Source organism: Ambystoma mexicanum, chromosome 4p, assembly GCF_040938575.1.
Source record: "Ambystoma mexicanum isolate Mex_15411 chromosome 4p, UKY_AmexF1_1, whole genome shotgun sequence".
Taxonomy (NCBI): domain Eukaryota; kingdom Metazoa; phylum Chordata; class Amphibia; order Caudata; family Ambystomatidae; genus Ambystoma; species Ambystoma mexicanum.
In genome coordinates this window covers 1,198,990,905-1,199,012,684 of record NC_090927.1, presented here as the reverse complement: position 1 = coordinate 1,199,012,684, position 21,780 = coordinate 1,198,990,905, and the positions used below count along the sequence as shown (strand labels likewise).

At 49.0% G+C, this 21,780-nt stretch overlaps 1 protein-coding gene across 4 annotated transcripts in view; it reads right to left on the bottom strand.

The window, feature by feature from the left end:
• The window catches only part of BUB1 (BUB1 mitotic checkpoint serine/threonine kinase), a 1,594,853-nt gene that overhangs the window by 485,313 nt on the left and 1,087,760 nt on the right, over positions 1-21,780 (bottom strand). The gene's annotated exons all lie outside the window — the stretch shown is intronic.

Genomic DNA, 21,780 nt, shown 5'->3' with positions numbered 1-21,780 from the left:
ATGAATAGAGATGGAATAGCGTTTGAGCAATTTCCGTGTCGTTCGCCGTTTATTCTTCTTTGTTACCCAAGATGTTGTGTACATGTCCAAGGAAAAGTGCCGGCTGCAGATGCGGTATCGATCACCCCTCTTGTCCTGTAAGACTTGTTGGACTCTACTTTCCAGCTCATCCAGTGGATATCCGCAATGACTGACCCATTCTCTTATTCGATCAACAGTTTTCGGGAATACATGCATTGTAGTGCCTTCAGATTTCGCATGGGTCTTCGTAGGGCAACCGCTAATCAAACAGGCAGGCATTGTTGATAAATCTGAAAAGTGAATATCGACATTATTATACAATCTTCATGAATAAAGATTTGATACAAAAGTAAATGAATCATACAATGATCAATGCAAGGTTTGTTTTGGTCGCCGGAACTATACCAGTTCATTATGTGCGGCTTAGTATTTGCATAAATTGCAGAAATGTATAAATGATGTGACTAAAATCTGAACATGTGACTCGTCCCTTGGATGTTCTGTCTTGCACGAGAAGGAAACATGCTTACATTATAGACTGGACCCCCGAAGGATGCAATTCGATGACAATAGACACAGATGAAAATAAATAGATCTATTGATAGCATAGCAATGGAAACTCAAGTCAATAGCAATGAGACCAATAAACATAGCACTATTGTGTACTCTACTCGCATATAGACATTTAAAAATCTGCGAAATATGACTAGGATACATGGCCTTACCTTGACCAACAAACAGTTGGATTCAGCAAGCAGAGCAGTATGTTGTAGGAGAATAGGTGGGTGGCCACAGTTAGCACACTGATGGGTTTGCTCCAAGCGGTCAAAGAAGTTCACGCATAGCACGACGACGAGCAGATTAGCGTAGATCTCAGTGGTTGCCAGGTAGCACGATCAGGAGTTGACTTGCAAAGCACAAAGATGTTCTCATGAGACATATCACGTGGTTTATAAAGTATTAGAAACAGGGGTGTGTTTGTGAATGAAGTATGTATTTCGTGGTCTTAGGGGGGCGGCCTGCTTGAAGGGGAGGCCTGGCTGGAGAGACAGGGTCTGAGGAGACCATGTGAGCGATGGCCCCTGGGCGTGGGATACCTTTTGAAGTTTACATGCTGTTTGGCACCTTGGCCGTTTGTGCCCGTGACAGCCCCCCATGCCAGCGCTCATCCCCGGGTGTGAACCGCCTTTGATAGAGGGGGTGGGATGGATGGGCCTGGGACGTGCAGATAAGGCACAGGATGACTGCTGAATGGAGACACACTTATGTGGATTGCAGGGGGGCGGCCTGCTTCAAGGGGAGGCCTGGCTGGAGACACGGGGTCTGAGGAGGCCATGTGACCGATGGCCCCTTGGCGTGGGATACCTTTTGAAGTTTACATGTAGTTTGGCACCTTGGCCTTTCGCGCCCCTGACAGCGCGCATCCACTGGCGCGAACCGCCTTTGATAGAGGGTGGGTGGGATGGATGGGCCTGGGGCGTGCAGATAAGGCACAGGAAGACTGCTGAATGGAGACACACTTATGTGGATTGCAGGGGGGCGGCCTGCTTCAAGGGGAGGCCTGGCTGGAGACACGGGGTCTGAGGAGGCCATGTGACTGATGGCCCCCTTGGCGTGGGATACCTTTTGAAGTGTACATGTTGTTTGGCACCTTGGCTGTTCGCGCCCCAGACAGCCCCACATGCCAGCGCTCATCCACGGGTGCGAACTGCCTTTGATAGTATATCGTTGCTTATCAATAACATATGCCACATACCGGAGATTCTTGTGAGCACAGACCCACACTTCAACCGGTGTATTATAGTGGTCAAGACCCTAAGGCCTGTATAATCCAATGGTAATTGTTAGTATAGATATATGTGTGACTTTTATAGAGACATAACCTACTGAACGACCTTGAACAAGTGTTTAGTGCATGCATTATCGAGAATATGTTATGTTAGCTTAAATAGATAGTGACCACCCTGCTTCACGACGACCAGACCTTCACCCATTCGGAGCACAGATGTCGGACGTCCATCCTTGAATGGAGACACACTTGATTTATTTAAAAAATCGAAACAACCGTTGTTAAAATATATGTGGTGTTTTATTTTGTATCTTATTTTCATGACACAAAAATACAAGACTTTAAAGATTATACAGGTCAGGTTGCAGCACAGCGAGAGAAAATCCCCTGTACTGACCGCTGTCACTCGGGAACGTTTCTCTTATGGCATGAACGGCACAGGCGGGTATCACTCTTCGAACGCGGTGTCAAAGCCTCCCGCGGAGCCACCATGTAAAGGAACCTTAGGCCACCAGCCTGTACCACCTGTGAAAAGGAATGAAACAAACTGTCTTTAAATGACCAAGATAAGTTTAATAAACGTTTGCTGTCAATGAAAATTCTTGTAACTAATGGCATTCTGCACGGACAAATGCTATCTAGACAATGCACACTATTGAACGACTTTCATGCGTGACTATGATATGAATATATAATTTTAGATATAGTAGAAGAACATGAAATATGAGTGGCATGACAAGCAGAGTATACTTACTTGTTACTCGGATTACGAGGACGAACAGTTGCGCGAAGTTCGTGCATAAGCACCATCATTATTCTCAATACGGCCCGTGTGAGGCAGGCTGCCCTGAAGTCTGGCAGCTCAGTGATGCATTGCGGTCGTGGCTCGCCTTCCGAAATGTAGGCCAGGCATCCCGAGTTTTCTCGGCAGCAGCAGTTCTCGTCCTCGGTTGGCATTAGCTCGCACCAATTGCATGTGCACCAGGTGGAGACGCTGTCCATGTGACTAGGCCCAGGCTCTTCATCTGTTGAATCGTCCTCCCAACTGCCATCCGAATCCCCATCGTTTTCGCGTGCTTCCCTTTCCAGTAGTTCCTCCTCAGTATACTCTGGCTCGTACATGTAGGGCATTATTGTAGCCATTGTGTGTTAAACAAAGTAAAATAATTTACAGAAATGGTACACGTGTTCACACGGGCTACAAGCGGCAAAGGTAGCTGACCAGAGCACAGAAACGAGTCACAGAACACTCAAAGTAACACAGAGAGGAATGGAGTCGAAAATCTGCTGCTGTGTGTTGGGAAACGGTCTGTTTATACTTATTGAGGAAAGAGGCGTCCTGCCATTTCCATGGCGACATGTCATTAGCTGAGGCGCAGCGATTGTTGATACGAGACGTGCTTTGGCGTTGGGAAATGGGCGGTACGAGTCTGCTGATGACAGGCTCAGGGGCGGGGGATTTGATTTAGTGCCGCAGAAGCAGGTCAGCCAGGGCGATGCGGCAAGTGATAGGATTATCACAAAATGGCCGCTCCCTTGTGCCTGTTTTCGCTTGCGTTTATTGGACGAAAACTCGGGTAAGGTCCATAGGAAAGTTTTCTAAAATCGAGTCACTTAGGCTTAAAAAAACATGGCCGACCCGTAGGGACAATAAAAATGTTTACTGGACCATGCCTTTAAGCCGATAGAGCAGACACACCAAAAAACGTAAGCCATTTCTGCACGCTCAATAGCTCAGACTGAACTGAAGGCAAAAGCAATGATTGGATATGGTTGTTTTGTTGGTGTCAGGATTGAGAAGTTGCCATAAAATAAAAGGAAGATGATACATAATTGATCGGGTTATTGAAGGCAAGCGTCCCCAACCAGCACGATCCTCCCCGCAATGAGAGACAATGAAGGACTCTCCCAAGTCGGGAATAAAGCCAAGACAGAGTGCGGGTGAGCTTAAATGGGAGTTTATCAATCAGAATAGGGCATGCAAAGAACTCTGCAACCTCCGAGAGCGCTCTGTCTGACAATAGCAAAGACAGGCGTATATATTTACAAAACACGTCATCAGAACCTACATACTATAAGGGGCACAAGTTCAATGGGATTGGGTGGTGATGACTAGTATAGGCGCTGCTGCGATGTGGTTGGCCTTGGCTGGAGGACGTCACTGGTCAGCCTCGTGGGTTGGGCTGGGCCTGGCGGGTAGGCTGAGTTCATCCGGGCGGTGTTGTTGTGCCATTGTGGCCAGTGTCAGAGATGAATGTCTTTTCCTGACTTATTTGCCCTAGGCTATGCACACCGCAGTCATTCAGTCATTACAATATTATCTTCTTTAGTAAATCTTCCAATAGGTTATTCTACAGGTTAATGCAACACAGGAGGAATGCACCTTGTGAGGGGTCTGATGGTCATTCGTCAGGGCATGGTTGCCAGTGTCCTGTTGACCGGTGCCATAGGTTGAGGGGCTAAGCTTCAGGGCATGGGACGGGCGGTACATGTCTTCCTGTCTTGTTAGATGTTATGAATGTGCCGCTGTGTGTTGCCACAGTATTGGGTGTCCTGATTGCACAGGGCCATAAGTCTAATATGATCCGGTGGGTTGTGGGGTTTACGAGGGGGCGCCTTTGGATTTGTGTATTCAGGCAGAGGTTTACTGCTGTGCTGTAAATAATGCAGGTGGCGGGCCGTGGTCTTGGGTGCTGCAGAGGGGACTACAAATCTTTGAAGCAGCTCCAGTCTGGTTGGGGGAGGTGGTGGAGCAGCGCGGCGCGGGCCTCTGCTCTCTTGTTTGGCAGTCTTTGGAGGGGGAATGGCCTTGCACATATTCACAAAAGGTATCTTCCTCGTGTGTTGCCGACTTTAGGTAAAAACATCACAAACATTTGAACACTCTATAATACTTATTTGAATCACTCGGGAACGTACATTTCAATTTTACTAAATGTGTCTCAAATATAGCCAGTCTGAGCACCTTATTCGTACACTATTTTTTACCAATTACAGCATTTAGTTATATGCATATACATTTTGCAGTGAGTGAGGTAGTAGCGAGGTTGGTGGAGCACATAGAAAATGGCTCGCCACCGTACGTGGCGGTAGTACCACATAAGGGGCTTAGACACATACGCATGACAAGTGTATTTGCGCGCGTCCTTCACATGAGCCCTCTGTATGATGACATTTGCCTTCCCTTGTACTCTAGCATCCTTAGTTCGGTTATTGTGCGGGTCCACGGGGTGTAAGCTTCTCATAAATGCACATAATGAACAGTCCCCTGGAAGGCTTCTTAATTGTTAGCACCCAACTGCAGTGGTGGGGGTTCTTTATTGCTATTATCAGGTGAGCATACATTCTACCATGTTTATATATTTTACAGGCATCCTTAATGGAAGAAGCTTTGTGGAGAAATACACACTTTGCAAATAGTCCTGGCATTAATATTTGGGGATTTTCTGCTTTCATCCGATGACCATGTTACAGTTCTCTCCATCACCCAGGCCTTGCTGACCGGGACATGCTGGGGGCAATGATGCACTGCGGAAGGTGAAATGTTACAATGTTAATATCTTACGCTAGCTCATGTCCGTCTTGTTCGTGGGAACGGGCTCACAGCGGATCTGCCAGGGTGCTGCGGCAACAGGGATAACTGAAACTCTCCGAGGGTGGGGGCCGCGCTACAGTGCGCTAAGCTCACACCATCTTTATTAGACGAAATGGTGTCTGAGGCCTAGCTAAATTCAATACGTGTGGGCAATGTCTTCAGCAGGTGAGCCATCCACCACCTGGGCCCTGGTGGTATGGAGGGGACGCCCGATGAGCCATGGCCCTCACCTGGGTTGGGGATGTAGGCAAGGGGGGTCTTTTGGACCACTCCTCCCCTACATGATTTAGCAGTAACCTCCCTGGGTCTAAAATATCCATTTTTAATACGGTAGCAATCAACATTAACACAAAAAAAAACACTGTCGTGCTCATTCACAAATCCAAAGTACAAGGTCATCGACAATGAAAGTGATCTTCAAGCGTTTAGATATGATAGAAGTTACAATGGTGTTTATGTACGACTGGGGTGCTCTCTGTCTTTATTCCCAATTACAATTGGAACGTAATTGGTGGCAAACAGACTGTAGTTTGTGAACTATTCTAAGGAGAGGTCTGGAATGTATTGCTGCCGCAAACCCCCCATTACAACTGCGAGGAGTTCAGTATGATCAGGCGTACCTTTATTAAGCAAAAGGTTGAAGAACTTTAGTGCTGGTCATGGGTTATTCGAAATAAATTACACAACTCTCTGTAATGTTCTTTCTGATGGATATTCCTCTCACAAACTGGTCATTTTTGATATTATATTTACCGCAGCAGTTGGCTCGTAACTTTTTTTAACCACAAAGGGGCACAGTGTGGCTTTGCCCAGTGTCGACGTGGGTGCCACCTCCGACAGAACGTTGCCAGGACCAGTATATAAGGAGCAGCCTTGCCACGTGTCCTCAGTTCCACCCTTTTCCCCTATCTCTCAGCAGCTGAAGGACCACAAAACCTATTGCCCTTATGAGTTATCTGCTAAGAGATGCAGGTTCGGAGCGAAATAAATAATCTGTCGGAGTAACATCCACCAGAAAGGACACTAGAGATAAATAATTGGTTTGTTCTTCATTTTTATTTATAAGACGCTTATACAAATAGACACTGTTTCAAAGCGCCACAAGGGAAAGGAACAAGGGAGCAAATAAACAATGAAAATGACAATGAAAAACTAGAAACGACAAGCTGGCCTACTAGGCCTTGTGACATTCGGAGCGTGCAAGTGCAGTGAAAAGAAAAAAAAGGAACAAGGGGGGGGGGGGGGGGTGCGGAGGGGAGGGGGCTTCCTGGGGTAAAATGCTATTACGGTTCCCTAGGTGAAGAAGTGCCAGAGGTTCCCGTTGGGGAGGCAACAGGTAAGTGCCTGGGTGGAGAAATCCCAGGCAAATTACAGGTATTTTCACCTTACACAAATGGAGGGATTGAGCACCTCTTAATCTCATTTTCTAGGTCACTCCCACTAAAGAATATATACTGGGACTATTTAAAAATAACCAGGATTTTGGTGTGGAAATTATAAGTTACTCACCGTAGTGACTAACGTACTCTTAGTCCATAGTCCCCTTTCCTCCATACTGTATGGGCATCCCTTCCAAGGGACAGGAGACAACCTTTTTCACCAGAAAAAGCTTCTTCCCCTTTAAATTTAGAGGCGCGAGGCCCTTGGAGCATGCGCTGCCCTGACTCCGCCCTCCGGCGCCACACCTCAGTCCCCATTGACGGGTCGACAATAGATGTAACATTGCCTAATCACACCAGTATTTTTAGGGGGGAGGTTGGTGGGACATATGGAGGAAAGGGGACTATAGACTAAGTACGTTAGTCACTACGGTGAGTAACTTATAATTACTCTTACATCCCGTCCCCTTTCCTCCATAATGTATGGGCGATTAAGATTGTAGCCCCAGGGTGGAGTGGAGACTCTCCTTATACAAATAGGTTCCTGAGAACCGCCTGAACGAAAAACGCATCAGATCAAGAGCCGGCATCCAGACAGTAATGCTACAGAAAGCCGAGGGAGAGGCCCAAGTGGCCGCCCTGCTTATGACTTGCCAATGGACATGCTGCTGGAATGCGATGGCCGTTGCCTTGGCCCTGACTGAGTGGGCATGCATGTTGGCCGGGAGCGGCTTCTGCTGGCCCTCATACGCTTCTTTGATGGCAGAGACCATCAAGCCGTATATGGAAGCCTTAGAGGCCGGATAGCCTGGCCTCGAGCCTCCGAAAGTGACAGAGCGTCCGACTTGTGGAAGCCCTTGGTCCAGTCCAAGTAGAATATTAGGGCACGCCCGACATCCAGGCAGTGTAGCACTCTCTGTGCCTCGTCCTTGGGATCGGGACAGAACGTAGGAAGGACCATTTCTTCGTTGAAGTAAAATGCAGAACAAACCTTGGGCAGAAATGCTGGGTGTGCCCACATGACTACCTTGTCCTTGTGAAAGGAGGTATATGGTTCAGAGGCGACCAGCGCCTGGATCTTGCTGACTCTGCGAGCCAAGGTAAGACCGACTAGTAAGGCCGTCTTGATGGTGACCAGCCTTTTGTCCATGGACGCCTTTGGCTCGAATGGTTTGTGCGCCAGAGCACCCAAGACTATGTTAACATCCCACACACAAGTGGTCTCTTGACGGGCGGGTAGAGTCTAGTGAGACCAGTCAGATGTTTGACGATCAGGTTGGAGCAGGAAGAAAATGCCTCCCTCCGAGTTCCTGTAAGCCCCAATGGCTGCAAGGTATATACGGCAGGTGCCCACCTGTACGCCCGAATGAGCAAGGTGCGCCAAAAAGGAGAGGACACTGTCCAAATTGCAGGCCAAGGGGTCAATTCCCTTGGAGTCTGCCCAGTGGCAGAATCTGGTCCATTTGCTTTTGTACTGGGCCCTTTGTGGCCTTGCTCCTGGCACCCTGTATGACTTCCAGATTGGCCTGTTAGAGGCTAAGGTGCTGAAGCGTTACCTGCTCAGGTACCAAGCTGTGAGGGCTAGTTTCCCTGGCACGGTGTGGATGATTCTGTCCCCCTTCTGCGCCAGAAGATGTGCTGGGCCCGTCAGAAGGTGCATCGGGGGCACCTCCCAGAGGCCGAGTAGTTCCAAATACCATGGTCTGGCCAGCCACCATGGAGCTATCAGAATGATGAGTCGTCGGTGAGACTCCTTGATCTTGCAAATTACCCTGTGGATCAGGGGAGTAGGTGGAAAGGCATAGGCCTTCATGCCGGCCCACTAGAGATGAAATGCGTCGCCCAGAGAGACGGGGCCCTGACCCTGCCAGGATGCGAACTGGAGACACTTGTTGTTGTGCCCAGTGGCAAAGAAATCCACTTGGGGATTACCCCACCTGTTGAAGATTTCCTGAATAACGTAGTCGTTTAGCTGCCACTCATAATTGACTGCTCCCATCCTGCTGGGCCAGTCCGCCTCCAGGTTGGATTCCCCCGGGAGTTGGACTGCGAGAGGTAAAAGTTTTCCTGGGCCCATTCCCACATGCTGATCGCCAGTCTGCACAGAGGAGGGAATCTGGTACCTCCCTGCTTGTTGACGTAGTACATGCTGGTCGAGTTGTCTGTTTGGATGAGGACAACCTTTACCTTGAGATGCTCTGAGCGCTAGCCAGATGGCGTTCAGCTCCAACCAATTGATGTGGTATTCCTGCTCCTGTCGAGTCCAGGTGCAGTGGACCGAGAGATCGTCCAGTGTGGCTCCCCGCCCTCGAGCGAGGAGTCTGGTGATGGTGGCCTGCAGAGAGGGCGGACAAAAGGGCTTGCCCGTCCATAGGTTGTAGTCCCTGGACCACCAAGTTAGGTCCGGGTGGAGAGATGGAGGAACGTTGACCATCTCGGATTGTGAGCCCCGCTCCTGATTCCATGAGGCCGCGAAGTGCAGCTGAATCCTTCTCATCCTTAGTCTCGTGTGCGGTACAGACCCAGGAGATGTTGGTACCACCATGCCGAGGTCCTCTTCGTTGAGGAAGTGGGCGGTGGCCCTCTTGATGGCCGAGATTCTGTCTTCCGATGGGAAATCCCTCTCGGAGCACGTGTCCCAAATGAGTCCCAGGAATGTCAGAGTCTGCGTAGGGAGCAGCTGTGACTTTTTGAGGTTGAGCGAGAAGCCCAGGTCATGCAGTGTGTTCATAAGGGCATGAGAAGAGTGGCAAACCTCTTCCAGAGATGTAGCCCTGACGAGCCAGTCGTCAAGGTATGGTAGATGTGGAGGCCCTGCGCTCTAAGGAGGGCCGCCACAGCGTTCATGAGTCTGGTAAAGAGGTAAAGACCCTGGGGGCCGAGTTGTGGCCAAATGGCAGAACTTTGTATTGGAAATGGTAGCCCATGATCTTAACCGTAGGAAAGAACGATGGGGCTGCCAAATTGGGACGTGTAGGTACACATCCTTCAGGTCCAGGGAGCAAATGCAGTCTCCCTTGTCCAATGTCTCTGCTATAAAAGCTGGCGCAACCATCTTGAATTTTTGCAAGGGTAGTGAGAGGTTGAGGGTGGAAAGGTCCCGCATAACTCTCAGGCCCGCCTGGTGGTTCTTCTGAATGGCGAAAATCCTGGAGTAGAAGCCAAAGCCTTGCTGGGACTGCCTCCACTGCCTGGCTCTCTACGAGCGACTGGATCTCTGTCAAAAGAGTTTCTGTCCCAACCTGTGGGAGTGGAGGGGAGGAGGGACTGGGATAGGAACCCGGTACCCCGTGGATATTACGGAGAGGATCCAGGGGTCCGCGAAATTCTGGTGCCAGAATTGTGAATGGAGGGCAAGCCTGCTCCCCACTGGAGACACGTGGACCCGAAGGGGCGTATCATGCCTTCTTTCCCTCCGAGGCTGACGCTGAGGAGGGGGGACTGTAAAAAGCCCTTACCCCCCGCTCCCCCTTTTTGTTGTTTACACCGGTTCGGAGAGGAGGGGTCCCCCTGCTTGGATCTGCATTCCTGGAAGCCGCAGAACCCTCCATATGTACGACCCTTTTCAGAGCGCTGCTGAGATTGGGTGTATGATTTGGGCGTGGTCTTTGTAAGAATGGACAGAGACTTTGCCGTTTGTGAGCTGTTATTCTTGTCCAGCTCTTCGTCCGTAGAGGAGTGGAAGAGGGCCACCCCCCAAAAATGGCAGGTCTAGAATGCGCTCCTGGACATGTGGGTTGAATTTCGTTGCCCTGAGCCAGGCTGTTCTCCTCATGTCCGTGGCAATGCAGAAGGCACAGGCTGAGGTATTGATATGAGCCACTGTGGATACGAGCTTGGCTTCTGCTAGCCATGCCTTAAAGCGTGATTGGGAGGGGAGTTCCGGGAGGAAGCCCGCAATTTCCCGCCATAACCGCTGGTTGGCATCTGCGTTGGCTTGACGCAGGTACAAGGAGGCGTTGGGAGTAGATCTTCTTGCCGTACGCCTCCAAGATCATCTCCTCCTTGCCTAGAAACGCAGCAGAGGCGGCGGCCGAGGACGACTGAGACTTGGTGTAGTGATGCCGCAGCAATCACAGAGGAGTGTGGCTGAGGATGGGTGGAGAGCAAGAGTGTATCCTCCTCAATCTGCCTGTACTTGGTGTCCAGGCGTCGGTTGACCGGCTGGACCGAGTGGGGCTTGAGCCAACCTGTAGTGGCCAGAGAGACTACCTCGGTTTGCAGTGGAATCCCCGTGTTGGCAGAGGGGTGTCTCCTGAGGACTTCCGCTAGAACCCCCTCTTCCGGCTGTTCGATCTCGGGATGCCAGAGACCCAGGTACTGCGCCAGGCCAGTAAGACGTTTGTGGAAGGCCCTGGGTGAGGATGGCGTGTCCGGATCCTCCTCCTCGTCCGTATCCTGCAGATCTGGAGGATCTTGTGGAGGAGGAGTAGATGGTGCCAGAGGATGGGGTACAGGGACTGCAGCCGGAGGCTGAGGAAGCAGTGGAGGTTGCAGAGCTGGCTGTGGAGCCGGAGGAGGTGGCTTCACTGGGGTCTGGAGGCCCGATGGAGGAGTCGGTCATGCCGTTAGCATGGCGGGAAGGACTTTCCTGACTGCGTTCTTGATAACCCCCATCTGAGGAGACCTCATGAGGCTGAGAAACTTCTCGAAGAGCATCTCCTCACTGGCCCAAGAGGTGGCAGGGGATATTGACAGGGTAACAGGGGGCTGCTGGAGCCGCTGTGTACCATGTCCATATGGACACACAGGGAAGTTGCCCAGTGCAAATGAAGGGTAGACTGTAGGCCACGTACCTGTTTAAGACCAGTCCCACCTTGACACTTGTTCTTCACTGAATTCTGTTACGCTCACCTGGTCTCTGCGGTGACATAGGGGCACGGTTGCAGCCCTCCCTGGAAGTGGACCCCCCCCCCCCCTGTCAGGTTTCTTCCCCTGCTCATATGCTGTGGGCTGCGACAATTGTTGACCCTGCTCCTGCGTGGATACGAGAGATCGTGAGAATGCTGCTATGTGACTGCTGTGTCTATCAAACCCTTCTTCCCAAAATGTGGTGAGCATCCGTCGACCGATATAGTCTCACTTGTTGATTAATGATGACTAGCTCTCCGTCCTGCTTCTCACTGCAGGAGAGAGACAGAGTTCCTTCACTGGCCCATTGTGCGTGGCAGCCCAGACCAGCTGTGGCTTAACCACTCCTGAAGGTAATTGTCTTATGGCTTTAAAATACTGTAATGTTGATTCCTGTTAATTGTCTGTCTTTTAATGAGGTCTATCCTCTGCTTCTCCCAACAGATGAAATTCGGCCCAGCAGTAGTTGCGGTGCATGGAGCAAGGCCAAATGGGAAGAGATGGGAGTCCGTGGAGCTCCGACAGAAGGTGAGTGTTGGTTTAAGGTTATTCGCTAGGTTTTGTCAAAGCGCAACCTTGAACGTAATGTTTTAGCAACTTCTAACCTTGTCTTGTCTTTTTCTCTTGCAGGCACCGTCTTCCGATGGATTGCTCGTAGTGTCACGATGTCGGCCTGGAGCGCTGCCTTCCAGAGGTCTGGATATGGATGATGAATGCCAGAGTCAACGATGTTTGCTGAAAACAGATTCCAAGGTAAGTGCTGCGGCTGGTAGCAGGAAACAAGGTAAGGTGCGCTCAGGCTGGTAGCTGGAAACAAGGTAAGATGCGCTTAGGCACCGGTGAGCGTTACGCTGCCATCAGCAGAATAACGTGAAGCGCTTGCATGCAGGCTGGGCGGGATAGTCTAGCCCTGGCCACGCCCATTAGTCTTGGCTCACCGGCCCCACCCTGCCACTCCTAAAGGATGCTGCACGTGCAATCCAACCCTCTCACAGGCCACTCCTGAACAAATGCACATGGAGGTCCCTGCAGGGAAAAAAAGTACCTTGCACCAAGTAAGTGTGCCAGTGCACACTTATTCATGAGCCTGGCGCAAAGGTGCCAGGACTGAGTCCAGCTGGGCCCTCTATGCTGTATTGTCCCTGAGGGACAATGTTACCCCCTTGCTATTGTCCCCAGATGGTGCAGGGTCTGTGGTTCCGGGCCAATGGCCATGACAAATTCGTGGAATGGAGTAGGACGGGTGCCCCCATCTGGCGCGGTGGCCATTTTGGTGAGCTGCCTGCGACCTGTTGCCCAGCTCGCGGGGCCCAGCCTCGTCCAAGACTCTGGTGTGTGGATCACGAGGCCTACCCTGGTCCTCGGCCCAGTAGGTGCGACACCCTAGACCCGGGGTCGGTAAAGCTGCCTTTAGGCACCCCCTCGGACGTATTGGCGGTATTAGGGCATAGCCCCTCGGACGTATTGCCAGTGTTATGGCGTAGCCCCTCGCCCATTGTGCCGGTAAAAGGGCATAGCCCCGGTACAAGAACCTTCCGGTCCCGCAACACTGCGCCCCGGAGGACCCCTCGACCCAAAGGCCGGTAGCTCTAGCAGCATCGGTGCACGTAACGGTATAAGGACCTGGCCTGTCCCTCACGCACGGGAGAGTCCATGGGGAGGAGTCTCCCTTGCGGGGTGCGCTGGAAAATATCGCCCCTGCTTGGTTCGATGCTTCACGAAGTTCTTGAGATCCTCTGGAGGAGAACTCTGGAATAGCTCCCTCCACCTGGCTAGTCTGTTCTTCAGCGTCTTCGAGGACAGCGAGTCACACGCCGAACATGATTGCTAACTGTGGTCTGGGCCAAGGCAACGTGGCCAGAGGGCATGGGGGTCTTAAGTTGGTTAGAGCCTGTTGCAGGATGGACACCTTGCTGAACCCTGTAGAAGTCAACATGCGCCGGGGAGAAGCGCAACGCCTGAGGATCGAGTACCTGAATGATAGAAAGCCAAACAAGCCAAACTCGGGAGCGCTGGTGAATTTTTCCCTTTCAAGTCGACGCGGAAAAGGGTACTGGGGTGTGGCGCTGGAGGGCGGAGTCAGGGCAGCGCATGCTCCCATGAACGCACCCCCGCGCACCTCTAAATTTAAAGGGGAAGAAGGTTTTTTTCTGGTGAAAAAGGTTCTGTCTCCCGTCCCTTGGAAGGGATGCCCATACAGTATGGAGGAAAGGGGACGGGACGTAAGAGTAAGGAGTTAGATATGAACTCTGTAGAAGAAAACCCAAATAGAATGTGCAATTAGCCTTTGAATATAGGACAGTTTGATGTTCACACAGGGCCTGCCCTGAAGAATTTCCATATAATTGTTTTAATTTGATGTATGGAATGAAACATGATGGGTATGAGTGCAAGTATGTATGAAACTTGAGTGATAATGGATTGGAGTGAGTAGTAGTGCCTCAGAAGATACATGAGATTGTTTTATCAAAAAAGTATTATATATATTGTTGGCTCTGTGGTGAGAACCACCAGTATTGTAACGTGTTGTGAACCACTGTGATAAAATCTTTTGCACTATATTTTGGGATGAAGCAAAATTGATAAGTATTTTAGAAGGATGAATAAAATATGTTTATATTTTTGTAAAAATAGCATCTTTACATTTGTTTAAAAAAAGACGTGAAGTCTCTGTTAGGCAGAATCCTGTGCAGTGCCCTTAGGGACCATTACACACAATTAAGACTACAGGTGGTGATACAAGTTTTACCTTTAGTACAAGCCTGTACTACTATGTCATAGTGGTAGCAGTGGCAGAGCAGCCAGGCTTATCTCAAGAGTATATGAGCAGTAGCAGAGATTACAAAGGGACCACAATTACTGTGACTCAAACAAACACTGACTCAAGGGTTCAGGTAGAAAAATATAAGTACATTTATTTTTAAACCATTCGTTATAAACACAACACTTCTATTAAACTCAAATAAAAACCACACGTTAAATATACTACAACTAACCAATTCACTTTGTACAGTAAGTCTCAAGTTAAGTACCCTGTGTTGGAATGAAACGTGTTAGGCACAAAACAGGTTACCGCAAATACGATTTCCATCACTTTTTGGCAGTTCGGTCTACTAAACAAACGCGTATCCGTGACATGAAATGCTACCGGGGCAAAAACACACTTCGCACCTGAGATACCCAGAGGGAGTTGGAGGCAAAAATCACAGGCAATATTTTGGTTAGGCAGGCAGAATTAAGAAACACTCAGAGACAGGAGTTCAAAAGTCAAAGGGCCGGAGCCAGGGTCGAAAGACACCAGGGCCAGTTGCCGAAGATCACACGGTCAAACAGTTCACGATTCAACGCAGCCAAAAGTACTTCAATATTGTCAATGTTCGGAAGCAAAGGTTATAAGAAGGAGGGAAGACAAGGGCAAGCCTTGAATAATGAAGAAAAGGGATTCACCCAGTTTCCTCAACAGAACACAGTACCTTGTTCCAATGGTGCAGCTGGTGCCCTGGCAGTTGTTCCTGTTGGTTTCCCGCAGACCCACGATTCCTGGAATTTTGTCGAGAAGGAAGGACGTCTGAAGGGGGTCTGATGGGGTCTGCACCAAACAGGGATGAGGCCGGCAGCAGCGACAAAATAAAATGTGCGCTCCTTAAAAACTGTAGAGGCTCTTCAGGTGGCTATCCGGACCACTAAAGCAGTGTGCAGCGATTTCGACCACAGAAGAGGATCTTCTGGCTGAAGAAGATGAGCTGGTTATCCCCACCAAGCTCAAGGGAAGACGACTCCGGACTGGATCTTCTCTGAGTCGTTGAAGGGCAGATAGTTCAGGACTGCAGCAGGGCTTCACCGGGACGGGGTAGTTGCAGCAGCCTTCGTTCTCTCCGCTTCTCTTCTTCGGTTCCTTGCAGTTTCAGTGGCGACTGACTTCTAGCCCAAGAGACCTGCCTTTTATGCGAAAACCCCCCATTCACGCAGCCTGGCTGTCAATCACCCAGCAGGGGGGTTGTCCAGCCCGGACAACTACCCTGGCCAATCATGACAAAGTGCGACTTGGGTTTCCTAGGATACCCTGTGCAGGGGGTGACTACACCCCTCCCTCACATCCAGCCCACCTAGACACCCAGGCACCTTGAGAAGGACTTCTGAGCAGACGCCCACCAAAAGACAGTGAACAAAGAAGGCGAACTGGTTTGCAGCGCAAAGTAAAACACAAGAAGGACTTTAACAAAAAGAAATGGCCAACTGGAGCCAAAAGAAAGACGATTTGGTCAACCGCGTTTATGTTCGAGGCTAATATAATAGCCAAGAACAGTACCACGTTTATCTAATATAATCGCGGTAGAAAAGTTAGGGTAGATACCACTGCCACCAGCCATGTCTAAATGTTAAAAGAGCGAAACAATGCTCTAGGAGATGCAGATAAAAAGGGCGACAGTAGTCGCCTCAGAAATGGAGTCGAGGGAAGTCTCAAAGACAACCCTGTGCCACGGCACTGAAGGTGCTGTGTGACGCACACAAAGAAGGGGGCTACTTCAGAGTCCACACTTACAAAAACAGATGGAAACACATAGCAAAACACAGGTAAGAGTGGGGGAAAAGCTCTCTCTTACCAAGTGGAAAAGAATTAACTCCAGAAGTCCAGCAAAGCTGCTGGGGGACTCACTAGGTGAGGGAAATTAGCCATAAATGAGAATTCTCCCTAACAGTCTCCAGTTCCAAGATAGTGCGAGTGGCCACACTGGTAAAATAACCAGTGAGCATATGACATTCAACCATTGGCAGTTTTCTTGTTTAGAGAAAATTGAGGTCTACCACCCAACATGTAAGTCTTGGTGGACCAAGCCGCTAATCTCAGTGACAGGGGGTTGGTTAGCATGGGACGGTGAGAGGGAAGGAGGAGGAGGAGAAAAGCAAGGTCTTGCGCTGCTTGCGGAACTGGAGGTGGTCTGGTTCAAGACCGTGAGAGGAAGACTGTTCCAAAGGACAGAGCCAGATGAGGAGAGGGATCTGCCCCCAGCTCTCTGCTTGGAGAAGTGTTTGATCAACAGAGAGTTGGTGCCAAAAGATCGAAGGCATATGGAAGGAGAGGATTAATAAGAGTGGCAGGTAGCATGGTCCCAGGCCCCAGACAGACTTGTGGATGATGCAAAGGGTCTTAAATTTGATCCTTGCAGCAACCGGGAGCCAGTGGAGGGATTCTAGAGCGGGAGCGATACGGTTCCTCGGCTTGAGGCCAAAGTATAAGTCTTGCAACCGTATTCTGGATTAGATGAAGAAGAAAAAAGGCAGGTTGAGGAAGAGGCTGGTACAGTAATTTATCTTGGAGAGGACCAGAGCTTGAGAGATGTTGAGCTTCTGGGGGAACGTGAGGAAAGGGAGAATGCCTCTAAGGAGGTGAAGTTGAAAGTGGGCCTTCTTGGCAAGGTCCAAGATATGAGAAGTAAAGGAGAGAGGCGTTGAAGATGACCCCAAGGTTTCTGGCCTCAGTGGAAAGGGAGGTGAGCCCATAGAGGGCAGCTAAGAGTGCAGGAGGGAAACAGGGAGCAAATGTCCCAATAGGAAGGATCTCGGTCTTGCTGGCATTAAGACAGAGATCATTGGAGGTGCACCAATAATGAAAAGCAGACAGGCAACCAGGACTGATGGAGGAGGCAGAGGGGAGTTTGATGAAGGGTTGTGTGTCATCTGCGTAACATTGCAAATGAGGAGAGAAGGCAGAGAATAGGTGCAAGGTAGATGTTGAAATGCCATGGCGAGAGGATAAAGCCCTGGGGAACACCACACGAAAAGAGAGTAAAGAAGGAGGATAGAATGGTTGACCGTGTCAAAGGCGAAGGAGAGGTCAAGGAGAATGAGAATAGCAGGAGAGAGTCAAGATTTGTAAGTAGTTCTTTACAGGTGTTCAGGAGAGCAGTTCCGTTCTTCTAATGGAGTGCGTCTTTCCACAGATGCCTCATCTATGATAGATTCTCATAGCAGTACGACAATCTGGAGGACGGACAAGAGCGAGAAAAACGCCACTGACACCAGAAAGCTCTGGGGGATTGCTTGGCCATATAAGTGTCCTGCCCGGACAGGGAATAAAGGCAGTAATGTTTGAAAAAAGCAACAATGCTCAAGTTGCACTCAACATATGTCCAAAACAGGAGCAGCAAACCCTCCCAACTGGAACCACCACCCTGCAGGGCAGGATGTCAGCCAGGGCTCTGGTTTAATGAGCCCAGACCCTCAGACATATCATCCCCCTCAGACAGATCCTAGATTTTTATGATGCAGAGGGTGATCCATCTTGACAGTCTATAGTCAGGGGGCAGCCAGGACACCCCACAAAGAGTTGGTCATCTTACCGGACATCTTTAGTCTCGAGACACATAGTAGCCAAGGGCCCACAGCGGGTCCATCCGATGGAATTGCTCCTCCGTCTTGGAAGGGTGAAGCAGAGGAAAAAACACAGAAGAGGGATCTTCTGAAAGATGACTTCCAAATCAACCTCAGGAAAGACCGTCTCTCTCTCAAAGTCACCTTCTCTTTGGAAAACACCCAAGTTTAACAAAGTCTGGAGCTCACTTCCCAGTCTAGCGGAAGTGATGGCCAACAGCAAAATCACCTTAAGAGCGAGCAACCTTAAGGAAATTAATTCAGGGACTCAAAATGAGTCCCCATAACGGAAGTCATCCCTAAAGTAAAGTGCTAGGCAGGAACAAACTGGCATCGGTGAACTGGTTGCACATACCACCCAACAAATGCCCAACAGTGGGGATTGTGAAAAAAGCCCTTTGAAGGGATCCTTTTAAAGAATAAGATGGCTGCTAGGTACCCCTTGACAATGCCAATCTGCATGTTTGTCCAGGCCAAGGAAAGAATGAACCAGGAGTAGTATTTAACCCACCTGGAGGCATACATGGATTTAATTGCTGGCCTCCAAGCCAAAAGTAGTATCCAGGACATTGTCAGAGAAATAGCACTCAATTTATCTCAGCAGCCAAGCATGGATGTGCAAGCTGCTGAGGTACACAAAGAGGACACGCTCTTCTGATTTGGGGAGCAGATGTACCCTCAACGGGAGGCGCCAAGGAGGCCACATGGACATGACCCGACGCTCCAGATACCATGTTATCCAGGCCCAGACAAGAGTAATCAAAGTCAATGTGGACCTGAACAGACACCGTCTCAGAACCAGTGGAATGATGGGATCAGCAAGAACACATAGGCAGTCAAAGTTCCAATGTACCACCAATGCATCCACCAGAGATCCAAGTCAAGGACTCTGTCTGGAGAAGAACTTGCACTTCCTATTAACACTGGAAGTGAAGAGGTCCACTTGTGGAGTCCCGCAAAAATAAAGTTCTCCGCCTGAACTTCCTGGTAGAAATCCCACTTGTAGGAGGTCAAAGTCCATCTTCTCAATGCATCGGCTGCAATGTTCTCGGTCCCGGCGAGAAGGGCTGCCATCTGAGACACATTTTCCAGAGTCAAGCACCATGGACACATTGCTTTGCAATGCCCTCTTGGGATGTTTTCTCACAGGGCCCACCAGAGGAGAGAGAGTGTGTCTGAAAACCCACAAGTCTAAAATGTTGACCTGGAACTGAGACTTATGATGGAAGAAGCCACTGGAGCAGCTCATACATAACTGGGCATCCGGCACCACCAGAATATAGAATGTCAATGTTAGGAGAGTTTTTCTGAAGTCCAACTAAGGCCTTAGTATAACCATTCAACTGAAACAGTACAAGACTCCACTCTTAGTATAAGGCTGTAACACCTGAGTATACAGTAGCATGGTAGCATATACAGAGCAGCCAGGCTTATCTTGGGAGGGAGGGAAGGCTGTAGAAGGAGTACAAAGAAATGTTAGTACACATATGATCCAAAGAAACACTGAAACACTATTGTAAAAATGAATCGTTTATTTAAATGCAAGTAGGCCAAGATGAATCTTAGGTACTTAAGTACCATCACAGATCATATGAACACATTATAAAAACACAACACTATGCTTTAAAAGTACACAGACCAAAGCAGACCTTGTTCAGAACACTAACAGTATGTCTAGGTAAGTGAGACCTTAGAATACACATTTAGTCTAGGGCACAACTATTCATGGGAGTAAAACCCTTAGTTACTTTCAGATTACTTTACAGTAATTCAAGGGTAGTAGACCCTGACAGTTATGCAGTGACACTAGTTTAGTAATCAATCAACCCTGTTACTAGAATACTTTTCTGAATAGTGGAACACAGATTCAAGGAACAGTATACACCTATAACTAATTTGAGGATAACAGTTTTCTATGTGAGTAGGAGCTTTTGGTTTAATATACAATTACAGTTGCTTTTCAGCTCAGTGGAACACAGGCTAAGATAAGCAAGAACTCTTCACACTAATTTAGGAAATACCAGGCAGACCAAGCTACACCTACAGAACACTTTTCAAGAATGGCACACAGCTATTCTAGGCAGCTAAAGCCTAATGTTGTAATATACTATTACAGTTGCTTTTCAGATCAGTTGAACATAGACTGAGGTAAGCAATAAAATTCTTATTTTAGGATGGCACACAGCTAACCCAAGGTATGTAAAACCTACATACTTTTTTAAGCGACCTATAATCAACTTAAAGGTTTGTATAGACCCAAGGCTGTTTTAGCATCTGTACAAAACAGACCAGGGAAAGCAAAACCCAATGTTACATTTTATGAATGACAATGTTATTCTAGGTAGGTCAAACCTAAGGCAGACTTATTCTAAACAGGCTACACAGATAGTTAGGGGAAGCTAGACCGAGTTGGGGAACGTATACTCCTATTCTCTGAAAGAAATAGTTAGTGAAGCCAACAGCATTACTTTTGGGAAAGAGGTACAACCAATTCACAGGTCACTACATAAACCTTCTATATACTTTTCAGAATGGCGCCACACACATTCAAGTTAAGAACTTTTGTAACTGCTCACTCTCAGTTACAGTTACCAACCAACTTCTTTCACCAGTAAGTAACTTTTAAAGACTTGTTATACTTTTCCAAACCAAATCCCTTTCTTATCCAGTCCTTCCCTAGTCTATTGCATGAGATGTCTCAGAAGCAGAAGAGGGACACTAGTGGTCTAAGTACCAGCTGTAGGCAGGGTGAGATAGGGTTCTGTTGCAGGCAAAAGTCTGCGTTCCTAAGGAAGACTGTTCAAACAAGTAAGTAGTTCACTTTAAGGTTAGGTAGGGTCCAGGGGCTTCCAAGGAGACACACTAGGAGGATTCCAGTAGTGGGCCTGGGTAAACTGGATCAGAGGACTCCCAATCACAGAAAACAACCCAAAAGCATTACAGAAATCACACAGGCTTAAGGTAATTTAATACCCCAGCAAACACAGTACCTCAGCACAGAAGAAGAGTTGCAGCAGGAAGACAGGACACTAAGGGATTTTGAAGCAAGGATCAACGGAGAAGGCTCCAGGCAAGAGTTGCTTCGCGACGGGATGTGACTGTCATTTTGGCATCCTTTTCAGGAGCCAGAAAAATACTAAATATCGCTGGTCGGATTCTCGTCATTTGCAAGGTCCAGCACTCTAATGAGGGGATGTTTAATCGTGTCTCTGGAGTTCCAGCAGGATGCCACCAAAGTTTTAGCTTGATTCGTAATTCGGGAGACTGTGCACCGCACAATTGCTTGAGGCCCCTATCGCAGCCCCGCAAGGTCGTAGCACATGGCTCAAAATGCAGGCCTTCTTGGGTCTAAGTGGATCTCACCAGGCTCTGGGTCGGGGCCATCCTTTTCGGGATAGCCAGGTCGATTGGAAGGAAGGGTTACAGCAGGCTCCGGTTACACAGCAGGCTCTCCGGTTGCTGGAAACCACTACGGCCTTCGTTTCTTCATCTTCCTCTCCGGTTACAGCTCCAGTGGTCGACTTGTCAGCAGCTTCCAGGCTCTGAGTTTTTATCAGGAACTACAGCACAACCTCTGAATTCTATCCACGCATTTTATAGCAAGGGGTGGTCTGGCTGTCCAATCAGGACATACAGCTCCCCACTGGGAGTGTTTCCCCTTCAGGCAAGGTGGCAGACAAAAGTTGCACAGTTTTGGACCGCTTGCTCGCTTCCTTCCTTTCCAGACACTCTGGCATTTGGGTGGGGAATCCACAGGATTACAACCGAAAAAA